This window comes from Lactuca saligna, chromosome 9 (assembly GCF_052625555.1).
Source record: "Lactuca saligna cultivar CGN05327 chromosome 9, ASM5262555v1, whole genome shotgun sequence".
Lineage (NCBI taxonomy): Eukaryota > Viridiplantae > Streptophyta > Magnoliopsida > Asterales > Asteraceae > Lactuca > Lactuca saligna.
Window position 1 is genome coordinate 111,418,684 of NC_136425.1, and position 12,979 is coordinate 111,431,662.

Consider the following 12,979-nt stretch of genomic DNA (forward strand, 5'->3'; position numbering starts at 1 on the left):
TCTAAAGCTTTGAGGGTCATTTGAACCCTTAAGGACCTTAAAATGGAGTTTACTCCCCAAGAAAGTTCTTGGGCGGTAAACTCCCGGATCTCACATATTTGGAATGTAATCTATGTTAATAAGCATATAACAAGCATTATAACACAACTAGAGAAGTATACTCACAATCTGGGATAAAAAACCCGAAGATCCGTGAGAGGGAATTTTGGCTTTTCTCTAAATGGAATTCAACAAATGAACCAATTTGGTTCAGAATTCTATTTATAGTCCTGAGATATTTTTGGCAGAAAATATTTTTATTCCTGGAACGAACTCTAATGTCTTAGAGTAATAGAATAACAGTGTTGCACAAAACCCTAGTGGAACCACTCTCCTAATATCTTCTTAAGTGTAAATCCTAAAAACTGCCTAACTTACACTCGGAGTCTGAATTTTCACTGTAACTGATCTACATTTATTGGCTTGATATGGATTGTTCAGAATGGAAATTTCGGGTTGTCATAGATATCTTCCCATTTCCACATGGGAATATCCAACGGCTGCATCTTGCTGTGTGTCCTCTAATGTTTGGCCTTGACCTTCCTGCGAGTCAAGCACCGCTCCACATACCAATGTACATACCGCTTCAGGCAGGGCCACCAATAGTCAAGACGAAGATTCCTATACATCTTCCTCGCCCCGGGATGGATAGAAAACCTGGATTTGCACGCCTCCTCCATCAATTTTTGACGCACGCCTCCATGATCGGGGACCCACACCCTACGGTTGAGGCTCAACAACCTCAGCTATCATAGTCGAAGGAGGAAACCTGACCCACAATATGCTCGCTCTTCCGATGTTCCTCCTTCATAGCCTCATGTTGAGCCTCTCGAATTTCTTCCGACAGCGGAGTCACCACGGCCATTCGCATGCAGATATCCCTAATCGGCGCTGCCTTACGGCTAAGCGCATTGGCCACCACATTGACCTTCCCTGGGTGGCAAAGGATCTCACAATCAAAATCCTTCACCACATCTAACCACTGACGCTGCCTCACGTTCAGATTCGGCTGGTCCATGAGATACCTTAGGCTCTTGTGGTCCGTGTAAATGGTACAACGAACCCCATAGAGGTAATGACACCAAATATTTAGGGCAAAAACAACTGCCCCCAGCTCCAAATCATCTGTCGGGTAGTTTTCCTCATGAGGCTTCAGCTGCCTTGAAGCATAAACAATAACATGCCCTCACTAGATCAACACCGCGCCTAAACCCAAGATGGACGAATCGCAGTACACCACAAAATCCTCTATCCCCTCCAGCAGGGCTAAGATTGGTGCCTCGCACAATCTCTGTCTCAATGTCTCAAATGCAGCCTGCTGCTCAGGCCCCCAGCGAAAGACCACAACTTTCCTTGTCAGCCTGGTGAAAGGTACGACTAACTTGGAGAAGTCCTGAATGAATCTATGATAGTAGCCTGCCAGCGCCAGGAAGCTTCGAATCTCAAATGGAGACTTCGGGACCTCCCACCTCATCACGGCCTCCACCTTGGCCAGATCAACTGATATCCCGTTCTGGTTGATAAGGTACCCAAGAAGCTGCACCTCACGCAACCAGAACTCACACTTGGAGAACTTAGCATACAAGCTCTCCCTCCTCAAAGTATTCAAAACCTCTCACAAGTGCTCCTCATGCAACTCTCAAGTCTTGGAATAAACCAAGATGTCATAGATGAAAACTATCACAGACCAATCCAACATCGGTCTGCACACGCGGTTCATGAGATCCATGAATGTGGCAGGTGCATTGGTGAGCCCGAAATACATCACCATGAACTGATAGTGGCCATAACGCGCCCGAAAAGCTGTCTTCTTCACATCTTCCTCTCTGACCCTCATCTGATGATACCCCGAACGCAAATCAATCTTGGAGAACCAAGATGCTCCCTGAAACTGGTTAAAGAGATCATTAATACTCAGGAGTGAGTAACGGTTCTTCACTGTTACGTTATTCAGCTCCCGATAATCTATACATATTTGATGCGACCCATCCTTCTTCTAAACAAACAAAATCGGGGCTCCCTAGGGAAAACTGATCATATAATGAATCCCTTGTCTAACAGATCCTACAGCTATGTAGACAACTCCTGCATCCCAGGACGAGCTAACCAATACGGTACCTTGGCTATCGGACCCGCACCTAGGACTATGTCAATCCTAAACTCTAACTGTTGGGTTTTGAGCATTCTAACACTCCTATGGTGTACATGCAACCCTATAAACCTTGGATCTATGTTTTCTCTATTATACATGAAAATATTAAATATTCCAAGGTTTCATCCTAACTAGCATATTATGAAGCACCTATACTACAAAGTTCTAGTTAGATGACATACCTTTTGGTGTAGCTTGATGTCTTCAAGCTTAAAGAGCTTAGCCCCAATAGTATAGAAGCCTCAAGTGGAATCACAAATCACCAAAACACCTTGGAAGAACTTGAGAGAATATGTATGCACACTAAAACTGGCCGACTCTTATATCCTCACACACAAGTGCAATTTATTGTGCCAAAGGCCTCTTTATATAGTATAGAGGATTAAGGTTACATTCATGTAAACCCTAATACCCATGACCTTTCATTTCATAGGATCCATGGGTTAAAACTCCATGGACTATCCATGATAGCTTAGCCCAACCTAAATGAACTTGGCCTATTCCATATATATATATATATATATATATATATATATATATATATATATATATATATATATATATATATATATATATATATATATATATATATATATATAACAGTCCATATTTAATTAGATCCTATTGATCACTTAATTAATTCTTGATCAATACTAATTAAATAATATGATTCCATATTAATATATTAGAACTTATAATATATTAATATATATCATAAATATACTATTCTCAAAAAGACTATCCATATAAATTGTGTCGGTGAAATGTAACCCAAATGGACCATGCCGGGTCAGAACGAGTACATACCAAATATAGTTAGGGACTTAGAAATTAATCCAATAGTCTCCCACTTGGATAAGTCTAAAACTATTATTGAGTATGACTTCAAAACCTAACTGGAAGTCATAACCCTTAAAGCCATTATCGAACTCTGACCTTGTCAACGAACTCTAACCTTTGTCAATGACTTGTCCATTAGATAAGGGATCATATATTCCTCTATTCTAGATATCATATGGACTGAGACATGGATTATCAATCATTCTCTCTGTCCATTTGTTGCTTCCCGATTTCCGATTTATGATGACTGACTGATTGAACAAATCAAATCAGTCTTGGCTTGGCCAAGCACTCTCATGTGTCATCGCTAAATCATCGAGGGGCCCACATATATCGGTTTTATCCCGAAGGTAAAAGGAATGGATAAACTTCGACTTATATGGCTTCTCCTACTACTTGTTGAATCATACACAAAAGCACGTTTTATAACATCGAGTTACCGAATGAGTTTTCGTGCAATCAATATACAATCAACTCATAGTAACAACTCATATCTCTAGGTTTGAATAATATAAGATATTATCGTCTCATGATCACTTGTGATATAATCCATGAAGTGATTTAAATGAGCGCGGGTTGAATCTAGTACTCATAACTTATGGGAACTCATGAGTGTTATAGCACAACTTTTTCCCCCAGCTTAGACCTCTACAAGCCAACCCATGACAGTCTTGATTCATATCTACTTCCAACATATGACCGACTGTGGATGGTTTGAATAACTTATTCATTCCGGAAGAATAACATAGTTATTAAGGAAGTCAAAACATGCAAAGTGAAACAGAAGAATAAATGAATCTAATATGGTATCAAAACCTATGAATATAAATAAAAAACTTTCCATTTATCACCATACTGATTACTCTATTCATTGTTTTGGTTTTATCAACTTTATACTTGAATTAAAACACTAGGTGTCCCATGCTCCAAGCATGTACACTATGTTTTCTAAACAATAGCTTTGCCATACACCAAGTATGAACTCTACGTTTTTCTATGACTCTTTTCTTTGTGAACTTAGATCAATTTAACATAATTTCAATGATTCTCGTTTCACACTCCGAAATGCTTGTCTTAAATGTAAGAATTCCTAATTCCTATCATTTATCGAAATCTATTTAGATTTTAAACTTATATGCACTGTTCCTCTTGTAATGATTATGCACAAATCCACAAAGACTTGGCAATAATCATTACAGAGTATCCCAATGGAAAGCAATTCCACGGAAATGATATCTCAAATTCAAAGCGCATTGCTTTGAACATGCTTCTTGCATTAAGTTTCTTTAACGTTACACAGAATGTTTCCACCTATGAAGACAACTCTATATTCCCATTTTGACTATCACTTCTGAACAAGAGTTGCCTCTTTTCAGACTATGTCAATATGGTCCTTCTAATATTAACAGTATACTTCCAACTGTCCTTGAGCAACCAATCTTTGGTAAACCTTAGATTGTCCTCAACAATTGCTTAATCACTTTAGTCATATCCAGTTCTAGACATTGTTCCCCTTAATGCCCCAAGGCATTTGGAAAATTCAGAAAGGATAAATATTATAGCACATCTAATCGATCTTGTACCCAAAGTAAATGGGACACAATTCATGACGCTTCACATAATTACATGGTTCTAGACCAGTCTTTTGCCATAATAACTTTTTGTTTGCCATATTCTCAAAATTTTGACTATGAAAAGGGATGTCGTAATCATAATCGAATTTTGAGAACGCAATATATATAATTTTCTTAAGTTGAACCAATCCAACATGAAATTCATATATATATTCTTGACTAAAGGTGATTAAAACCTCAATATAAGCTCTTATAAACTCAATCTAAGCTTTTTAGAATTGAAATGAAGTATAATTTCCTCTCCCTTAATTATACCAAAACAACTTTTCCAACCTCTGCAACATCACGAATTGAAACTTTTGTTTTATATAATTAACATTGATGACTTTCAATACTTATCATAATTATCATGCTCCTACTAACATGATGATTATTAGCATAACACTTACGCTCCCACTAGCTTTGACATGTATCTAGAAAAAAGTTGGACCTCTAGAAGTCAATACTTTATTGACATTCTTACCAAAGTTCAGATTTCTGATACTAGATTGCTTTGATAAGACTTTATCAAGATCATACACCTTATCTTAGATAGCTCATAGGTGTGTCTAAACAGTTTCAGAACTATGAAAAGGGATTCCATAATCATAGTCTCAATCGTTTAGATTTTTTGCCATTTCTCATAAGTCAATGCTAGTGTGCCGGTTAACCACGCACGCTCCACTAACGAGTTTGAGAACTGTAAATATCATAATTGCTATCTACATAAAATCTACTTAGTGAAAGAATTTACTCACCATTATTTTCATGAACCGGAGAGAAACCTGATGACACTTAGATTTTATGGTGTATGTGTTCTTATCCACGTGAATTTGTCAAAACCATAATCAAAAGACTTGGTTAGTGAGAAATCCTAACTCATATGGATTGAATTTGTGCAATCTTAACCTCTTGCCACCTGGCAGCTCAAGGGCATGCCATTGCTTCCAAGTATCTATGCAAACAATTGAGAGCATGTAGAACTCAAATGTATAGCCAACTTAACTGGAATGGTCACAGAAATTGCAACACGATAGGTTATAAACCTCTAGTTGTGTGCTAGTGATGAAATATAGGTTTTTATTCTTGATTAGTTCTTGAAGCTATATCAGGATCTTTTAGACTCCCACTATCTTCTTGACCTATAAGACTTTCTTGCCAAATATTCAAGAAGTAGTGTGGATTCTTAATCAAGACAAACACTTCACACAATTGGCCATAGTTGGTCTTTGTTTTATGCAAAACATCACAACTTACCAATTTCAAATGTAAGAGTATTACATTTGACAAGTGTTTTAAACCTTCTTTAAGACATCTAACTCAAGTTTAAATCTTAGATTATAACTCTAAGAATTGTTTTTTGAACGAAGTATGAATCATCTTCTTGATTTAACCACTTCAACAATTCATAACTCCCCTTCTTAACTATCAAAATGCACTTAGAGGATGATTTGTGATAAGGTCTCAAAATCATTAAGATGATCTTAAAACATGACACTAAAGTACTCTCCCATCTTTTCAGATTTGAGAAACTTTTATCCTTCTGCCTAATTTGATTCTTGATATTCGTTCTGTCATACATTGAAACTTTTCCAATGTCTCAGAATTATACTTAAGCTTGTAAGTATAATCATATTTACTAAACCTTAGTAAATCATGACGAATAGTCTTATCCATCTTTTGTGGTGAACTTTGGCTAGTGCACAAGAATGTGTACTTGATCCCTTAGTCCTTCTCTTGAGTCACATATACATGTGAGCATGGAACTAGACTTAATTTTCCAAAGTTGAAAATTCTCATACATCACACTAAACACCTTGTATGATTCCAAGTTTCAGTCCAATTGAAACATGGGTGATGAGAATCTTTCCTTAATTGGTAAATTTAAACACTACCACAAATGAAAGAATAAAATTCATATTTCCAATATTCCTATAAACATACAAACATCAAGTTTTCATGAATGCCATTGTAAGGAGATCAAATAAAGCAAAACAAACTTTTATTTATTTTAAAATGCGGGAAAAACGTTTTCCTTACAATGTTACTTGAAATGAAAATCATGCTATTACATGTTTCCTAGCAATCTATCATAACTCCTAAGAAGTAACTCAGGAATTCAATCTTTAACCAAGAGAAAGAAATCCATCTTCGCGATCAAATTCAACATACTCTTTCTTTAAGTTTCCTTCCTTTCACTTGATCATGTTATATATCAAAATGCAACCGAGTCACATTTTGGTATTAAGAATCATCAACTAGGAACTTAACAGAGTTAGATAATGGACTAACCTGAAGCAGAGTCAAACTTTTGATTCTTCTTTCTTTCAGGTAGCTTGGGCAGCTTCGCTTCCAATGCCCCTTTTCTTCACACTGAGAATATATAGACTCTTTAGGAATGGTACATAGGCTATTCCAGACATAGACTTTCTTTTTACCTTTCGGTCAACCGGGTTGACCAAGGCCGATCCCTTTCCATTGGGAAGAGAAAGTTTTTCTACACTTCCAATGTCACCATTGTCCATGTCCATGGAAGGTTTGAGAAATAGACCTTCCATCCATATTTGCTTGACTATTGTACCAAATCATTTCTGATTCAGCAACAATAAAAAAATAAGAAAGATCCATTAGGGTCATGTCGTGATCTGTCACATAGTAGTCTTTCTATATGACTCAGGAAGTGACTGAAAGATCCAGTCAATAGCCAACTTCCTTGGGACAACGACACCCAACATTATTAACCTGTAATTGTGTGACATTAGTCCTAAGACATGAGTGCACAAAGGACTTCCAATTTTATGTTTTATTGTGAGTAGGGATTGAGTGATCTGAACTTTTCAAGTCCTTAAACTTGTAGGTCAAGGAGAATAATTGGAGGACATGGAGGAAGAGAAGTATAACTTCCATGAGCCAAACTTTGGAAGTCATATTCATTAGTAAAGCTTGATTTGGGAAGATCATTGTTGTCTAAACTAGACATCAACAATGGGAGAAATTCAAGTAAAGTTGATTTAAGTCCTTAATATAACACCCAATATGAAATATTAAGGCTAGGACCCAACAAACTATTTTATAAATTGGAAGAGGGGTTCCGTAATCCAAGCTATAAAATATTTGAAGGTATGTGAATGACGATTCACCAATTTCCACCAAGATAAACGAAATGTATTATTAGGTTTTAATTGTTTTTGAAACTCCTAGATTCTTTTGAGATTCATTGAACTTTTCAAAGGCATGTTTCAATCTCGAGTGTGCCCTTCAGGTTTTGTGACTGGGATGCCAAGGATCACAAAACAAGGTGTGAAGTAACCATGCAAATATACTTGGTACCCTTAATATTTACCCCTCAATCGATGTGTCGGTTAACCACACACGCTCCACCGATACTATGATAAATATGAAGTTACCTTTTGCCTACCTTGTTAAATCCAGGTTAGTGTGCCAGTTAACCACACACGCTCCACTACCGGCTAAAATAAAGTGCAAAGTGTAATTTCATGGATTAGCACCTTATTCACATTTTCCTATGTAACTAAGATTGGGAATTTATAAATGTTTAGTTACTTAGTATTTATAATTAGTACTTTTAATGAAGGGAAAATTATAGTCCTTGTCCTACCCGTTCGACTAACGACCCTCCGCCGGTCAAGGAAGCGGTGGTGAGAGTGGACACCCATTAAACTGCCATTTTATAGGCAGTATCCTTATACCCCCCTTATAGATCGGCTTCGTGAATGAGGCCTACTAATGGTAAGATGATTTTTTATTCTTACACATATACAAATATTATTAAACTTATAATATTATAATGTATAAGGGTTGAATTTTAATTTTTTTAAAATTCTAGGGATTGGAACTAAAGTTTTAATTGTGACTTTACATGTTCTGAAACTTGAAGGCAAGTTTTGTAAACTACCAAAACTTTTCATTTCTCATAAATTATGAGTTAAAGGCTTATTAAAATGAGTGACTTTTCATCTATGTAACCATTGTGTTCTTTTAATGGATTTAATGACTTGTGACTTTTGGCTATCCATAACTTGAAGACAAGTTATAGACTCCATTAAAACACATAATGATCAAGAATTAAACTACCAAGAAAGTTATAAACAATTCCTATGATCATCTAAGCTCATAAGTTCAAGAACATGCATGTCAACAATTTCAAGAATCATAAAATTAACCATATAAAACATGAAATTTTGATAACAACTCTGAAATTGGTTTACCATAATCATTACCATATCAAAAAAATAGTTTTATAAGTCCAAAACAGTTTAAGATAATGATTCTAGACCAATTCCTGCACCAAAACTTGAACATATGCTGTCAGCGGGTCCAACTCGCCGAGTGCATGAACCAACTCAACGAGTTGGTTGCATTTTGCCTTGGACTCGTCGAGTCCATTAGTGAACTCGGCGAGTCCACTATCCAGACAGCAATATAACTTCGATTTTTCAGCAATTGCATCAAGTATATAAGAAAACAAGCCTAGTCTCTGATACCACTGTTTGGTTTTGAGCATTCTAACACTCATATGGTGTACATGCAACCCTATAAACCTTGGATTTATGTTTTCTCTATTACACATGCAAATATTAAATATTTCAAGGTTTCATCCTAACTAGCATATTACGAAGCACCTATACTACAAAGTTCTAGTTAGATAACATACCTTTTGATGTAGCTTGATGTCTTCAAGATTTAAGAGCTTAGCCCCAATAGTGTGGAAGCCTCAAGTGGAATCATAAATCACCAAAACACCTTGGAAGAACTTGAGAGAATATATATGTACAGTAAAATCGGCCTACTCTAATGTCCACACACACAAGTGTCATTTCTTGTGCCAAAGGCCCCTTTATATAGTATGGAGGATTAGGGTTACATTCATGTAAACCCTAATTCCCATGACCTTTCATTTCATAGGATCCATGGGTTAAAACTCCATGGACTATCCATGATAGCTTAGCCCATCCTAAATGAACTTGGCCCATTCCATACATACATATATATATATATATATATATATATATATATATATATATATATATATATATATATATATATATATATAAGAGTCCATGTATATATATATATATATATATATATATATATATATATATATATATATAACAGTCCATATTTAATTAGTTCATATTGATCACTTAATTAATTCTAAATTAATTCTTGATCAATAGTAATTAAATAATATGATTCCATATTAAATATATATATATATATATATATATATATATAAGAGTCCATATCAATTAGTTCATATTGATCACTTAATTAATTCTAAATTAATTCTTGATCATTAGTAATTAAATAATATGATTCCATATTAACATATTAAAACTTATAATATATTAATATAAATCATAAATATACTATTCTCAAAAAGACTATCCATATAAATTATGTCAGTGAAGTGCAACCCAAATGGACCATGTCGGGTGGGGTCAGTTACATACCAAATATAGTTATGGACTTAGACATTAATCCAACACCACCTGCCTCTCCGTAGGTATCTTGGGAAAATCCTCGGGGAATACATCCAAAAACAGTCGCACTACTGGCACATCACTCACGTCGCCCCTCCCACCTCCCGGGTATCCATAACATAGGTGACGTATCCTGCACAGCCCTGTTGAAGGTAGTGCCTAGCCCTCATTGCCGAACATAAAGCTGATCCTTCTTGTGGCCTCTCACCTTGAATCACCATCTCTCCCCCACCTGGGGTCCTGATCCGAACCAATTGCTACACGCAATCAATCGCTGCCCCGTTGGGGCTTAGCCAATCCATACCAATAATAACCCATTCCCCCCTTAACGGTATGGGAACCAAATCCACTAGATAACGATCTTCAAACAACCTCAAAACACAATCCTGGAAGACCTATGATGATCGCATAGATCGGCCGTCCGCAATCTTGACCTCTAGAGGGCAATCCAAGATGCCCGAAGACTCGGGAAACTTCTTGCTAAGCGCAAGAGAAGCAAACTATCGGGTAGCGGCCGAATCAAACAACACCTGAACCGGTATACCGTTCACATGGAACAATCCTAAAGATCATACGTATAACATATCATAATCACAGTGACATAACATAAAGAAATAAGAGAAGAAACCGTACCCGTCACCACATCGGGTGCAGCGCATGTCTCCTTGACTGTCAACCGAAACGCTCGGCTCCGCACCACTGGACCCTCTACCTTGGCCTTTTGGCTATCTGTAACCCGTGTTGCTACTGAGGTTGGCACTGTTGTTGCTGCTGTTGTCAATCTAGGGAAATTGGCCTTCTTGTGGCCCCCGTGATTGCAATGAAAGCAAATCAGATCTAACATTTGCACTGTGGGGTGGGGGCAGTACAATCCATGCCAAAATGCCCAGACTTACCGCACTTATAGTAGCCGGAACCCGACCCAGTGCGACAAGCTTCCTCGTGTGACCGAACGCATTTTCCGAAGTGGTCCCGACCCTGCTGGCCTTTCAACCTAGATTTGAATCCCTTGGGTTTCTTCCCTGAAGCCCCTGTAACATGCCAGTCTCAGCCTTCCTCTTTCTGAGGTGCTCCAAATCGATCTCCTTCGCCCGCGCCCTGCCAATCATAGAGTCCAAGGTCGGGCATGCCAAGAAGCTGACATGCTCCCGGATATTGGCTCTCAACATGTCGTGATAGTGGGTCCTCCTCATATCCTCATCTCCTTCATACTAGGGCACCAAAAGAGCCCTCTCCCGGAACTTGGCGGTGATCTCCGCCACAATCTTCGTAGTCTGTCTTGTCACACCCCGCTAAAGCGGAAACGCAAGATATGATAGCAATAACGGTTTCATTGAAAAAGATGAAGATACATCACCATAGCAATATTCAAAAGTTTACAACCCATAGCTTAAAAGAAACAAGTACAAGTTTTTCCAAAATAACATTGTTCAAAATATAACTTCATAAATAACTTCAACACGATGCAGCATGCTCTATGATGATGAATCTTTATATCCACTTACTAATTATTGATGAGTTTTGAGCATTCTAACCCTTCCTAAGTGTACATGCAAGCCTAATAAACCTTGGATCTATGTTTGTCTAAGATACATGGAAATAATTATTTTCCAAGGTTCATATCCTAACTAGCATGGCATGGGGAACATGAATCAAATAAAGCTAGTAGAAATACTTACCTTGTAGTAGTAGTTGATTGCTTGGAGTTTCAGAGCTTAGCACCAATAGTGTGAATGCCTCAAATGGAAATCACAAATCACCACAAACTTGGAAATTTGAGAGAATAGTCACTACTATCTTGAAATCGGCCCTCACCTCAAGAAGTGTCAACTAGTGTGATTTCAAGAACCAAAGCCTCCTTTATATAGTGTGGTGGATTAGGGTTACATCCATGTAAACCCTAATACCCATGTCTCTTCATTTCCATGAGATCCATGGGTTAAAGCTCCATGGAGTATCCATGGACTTTTCCATGCAAGCCTAGCCCATTCCAAATAAACATTAGCCCACACTACATAAATATAGAAGCCCATATTTAATTAGTAATATCTTTGATCTCTAAATTAATCCTAGATTAATTATAGATCAATACTAATTAAATAATATGATCTTATATTAATATATTAGAACTTAAAATATATTAATAAATCATAACTTGTACTATTCTCAAATATTATCCATAAATTGTTTGGGTGAAGTGCAACCCAAATGGACCATGCCGGGTCGATTCAAGTACATACCAAATATAGTTATGGACTAAGACACTATATCCAACAGTCTCCCACTTGGATAAGTCTAATAACTATAGTTGCAAGTATGACTTCAGGAACCGATCAGCAATCGTAGCTCTTTAAACTCTGTTGAACTAGAATGCGCCATTTTAGATAAGTGATCATATAATCCTCTATTCAGGATATTAGCCAGACAAATACATGGAACATGGTCTTACTTATTGTCCAACATTTGTTTCCCGATTTTCGATTTGTTTGATATAGAACTTAACTGAACACATCAATTTAGTTCTGATCGGGCCCGGTACATAGGTCATAACACAATCATCGAGGGGACCAGATATCAGCTTCTAATCCTAGAAGGAACAGATAAACTTTGACTCATATGTTTGTTCTACCACTCATTGAATTATGCACAAAGGAACATTTTATAACATCGAGTTACCAATGCGTTTTCGTACAATCAATGCATAATCAACTCGTAAGTAACAAATCATATCTCTAGGTTTGAAGACTTGTATGATATTACCGTCTCACGATCACTCGAGATAAAAATTCCATGAAGTGATTCCAGTGAGCGTGGGTTGAGTCAAATGCTCA